The sequence below is a fragment of the Diplotaxodon limnothrissa genome, linkage group LG12 (assembly GCF_057381915.1).
Source record: "Diplotaxodon limnothrissa isolate DT_005_m linkage group LG12, D_limnothrissa_male_GT1.1, whole genome shotgun sequence".
In the NCBI taxonomy this organism is placed as follows: Eukaryota; Metazoa; Chordata; class Actinopteri; order Cichliformes; family Cichlidae; genus Diplotaxodon; species Diplotaxodon limnothrissa.
In genome coordinates this window covers 29,496,860-29,500,083 of record NC_140607.1, presented here as the reverse complement: position 1 = coordinate 29,500,083, position 3,224 = coordinate 29,496,860, and the positions used below count along the sequence as shown (strand labels likewise).

The 3,224-nt window shown below is 39.5% G+C and overlaps 1 non-coding gene across 1 annotated transcript; it reads left to right on the top strand.

Moving 5' to 3' along the window:
- Window positions 1-3,151: 3,151 nt before the first annotated feature.
- trnar-ucg (transfer RNA arginine (anticodon UCG)) lies at window positions 3,152-3,224 on the top strand. Its single transcript has one exon. It is a non-coding gene; the product is annotated as a tRNA-Arg (tRNA).

The window sequence follows — 3,224 nt, the reverse complement described above, 5'->3', positions numbered from 1 at the left end:
TTTTAGGTGTGACCATGTAGTGCTCATCAAATCGCTTTCACAATTCTTTTAACGTGACCGTTTGTAAAAACTTCTTATGCCATGAGTAAGCCATAGATAGTGGATCTCTTCCAAACACCTGTGCTGCATTTTAATGTAGCATTATATGCGTTTTGGGTAACTTCAGGTTAGGGGAAGAACTTAAACCACAGGTTTGCAGATTTTCAGACTTCCTGACATGTCTATGAAGGCTTCACATCCTTAAAAAGTGAAGCTTGTCCGACCATGCTTCACACATGAAGACTCTGAAGTGGACTATGTCTCAAAAGCAACAGGAACATAGTCCACTTCAGATGGATCTTCTCCAAGATGCTTGTAAAATGGGTCTGAAATAACACAATCTTCAATGCAAGCTGAATCATGCCAACAGTTGCAAAGAAAAAATTTACTTGCCTGAAGCCATGCTATCAAACATCAATGTTTCCTTCAAAACTGAAAGCGAACACTGAAGCATAGGCTCAAATTTACCCAAGGCTTATTTTTATTAGATAATAAACACACCCTAATCTGAAAAGATAACCCTTGAAATAATCCATAATTAGGTTTATTGCCCCCCTCCTCAAGTTACCAAAGAAAATCACTGTTTTACACACATCTTGGTCTAGGGTATTTCCCATGATACACAAGAAGCCCACACAAACAGGATGTCTTTACAATGACTTTGCTCGTGCAGGCAAACGTGATCCTGTAGTGTAGCATTCATACCCAGTGATTCAAACATCAACACACCTATGTGTGAAAATGCGAAGAGTGTTTGATGTCAGGATGTCATCTGAAGTTTAGAGAGAGCTGCAGGACCTTTCAGGGGGAGCTAGACAGCACAGTTAGACAGCCTGCTGCTGCCGATCTCTGCATATGAATGATCCCCACATTTCACACACGAACACACACTTCAACAAACAGATGGTGCTAAAAAAAAAAAAAAAGCAGTACGAAAAGGATCAGCTATTTGCAGCTTTCCTTCTGGGCATGCGGAAAGGGGACTAGCTGAGCTTTCTGCATGCCCAGAAGGAAATGTTCTTACATGATTAAAGCATTACTTTAGCATTACATCCATCTTTACTGTGAAAGCCCCATGTATGCAACAAAAGAAACATAGTAAGGAAATAAAGTTGCACTCACAGCTGCTTAGGTGGGATAACGAGTCAGGAAACTGAACTTCATTCAGCATTTTATTCATTCATTTACAATGGGGAGACCCTTAAACACACTGAATGACGTCAGAAATTATTGTTTGAGAGCAATTCAGTCACAGACTTGGACTTCACAGCCCTTTGGATCCACTTCGGGAGCCAGTATTGCAGGAAGATGTCTTAGCTTGTCCAAGAATGCAAACAAACACACAATAAGGTGTCAAAGCTCTATTCAGAAAAGCCTTTTGTCATGAAAGGGGCCACTTTAGTTTGAAGTTGAATCAGGTACTTAGACCCTGTCACTCCTATCTGCTAGTGTAGCTGTAGGTCAATACACAACCAGTGCTTCAGTCCTTATCATGCCGTTGAATGGCGATTAACAGTTCTAATCACTTCCACAGATACAGAAAATAAACACCCTTTTCTAATTAACAATTAACAGAAAGCTTCCCAGATAATGCAAATGAATACAGTTGTTGTGTGATATGTGTGAATATGCGGATTATTATAATTGATAATGGCCAATTAGTAAGTTGCTAACATTTTAAAACATTTTAAAGGGTTGGGGGGGGGGGGGAAAGTAATAGGCATTACTGGAATGCCTACTGAATTAGTCTAACTTTGCCATCTTCCTAGCTGCATGGAGAAGAAACAATAGTCAAAATACTCAAGTAGTAACAACATGTAAAAAAAAACTTGATTGTCATAAATGTTCTGGCTTCTTTGGAAATCCACAGAATGTAACTGATCCACCCTGTTTAGTGAAACACTACAAGTTTATATTTATACAAAGTTTTATGTCATTTGAAACAGAAACAAACCAAAATAAAATGCAAATGTTTTAGACAGGCTGACTCACAGCAAGTCATATCAGATGTCAGATAATTCAAAGAAACTGCTCCAAAACGAGATGATCTGAAATGGGGATCCAGTTCAGTGAGTCCAGTTATCAGAGATCAGGGCTAGCAGACCAGCTGCATCTGTTAGCATGCTTGAACACCTCTAGAGGAAGTAGTTTCTGGCATGTCCGCATTGGCTTTATTTTCCATTCCTGTAGAGGTACTGCTTGTAAATGACAGAAATATCTCGAAGTCATGAGTAAAAAAAGTTACCAAATGTTTAACTGGAACGAAAGACTGAAAATAGTGGCAGAGCGAGTAACACTGGATCTTCATGTGCAGCAAAAAAAAATCTTTCAGCACACATTCACACATACAACCACAAACCTGTGAACATTCAGAATGTTAAAAAATGTTACCAGTTACTTTTGAAGTATTATCCTTTTAATGTTGATTTTACAAATGTCACCACGTGTTTAGAGATGCCAACATAGGCTGCAAGTGTAAAGTGAATGAGATAAACTGAGAGGGTTTATATGGAGTGTAGAGTTCATTCTGGGGTCATGCACTATCACATACATGTAGATCTAACCAGAATGCAAACACACAGACGACAGACCTCATTAAGGTTAATGCATGCACTTTGAGCTCCTGGTGTTTTCTTCAGTGCTATAATACACAGGAGAGGAATTTCACAATAACTGCATGGTAAACAAAGCCTGGCTACTTCTGCCTGAAGGAAAGGTGACATTTGCCATGTGGACCAAAGGACAGTCACTTTGGTTTTAGATCACCTGAAACACAGCTGAGAAAGCTCAAACATCCTTTTCCCCAATCAACTTCCTGTCCTCTTCCTGGGGAGACTAAAGACAAACAGGAAAAATGCAGCACTAAAGGGATGGAGCAACCATGCTCAGGCTATCAGCTCAGCTCTTGCAGGAACTGACTTAGTTGCGCTAAAAAGAGAGCATTCAAATATAAAATATAAGACAGTGTATTAAAAAAAAGAATTCTCTTGTAGAGGCATGAAATGCATTAATATATATAAACACACAATAGCTAGAGGTGTTACAGTCAGCCGTCCTTTGTTTTTGTGTTAATGACCACGTGTTCTAATTGAAGAGCCCATGACCCAAAGACGACCACGTGGCCTAATGGATAAGGCGTCTGACTTCGGATCAGAAGATTGAGGGTTCAAGTCCCTTCGTGGTTA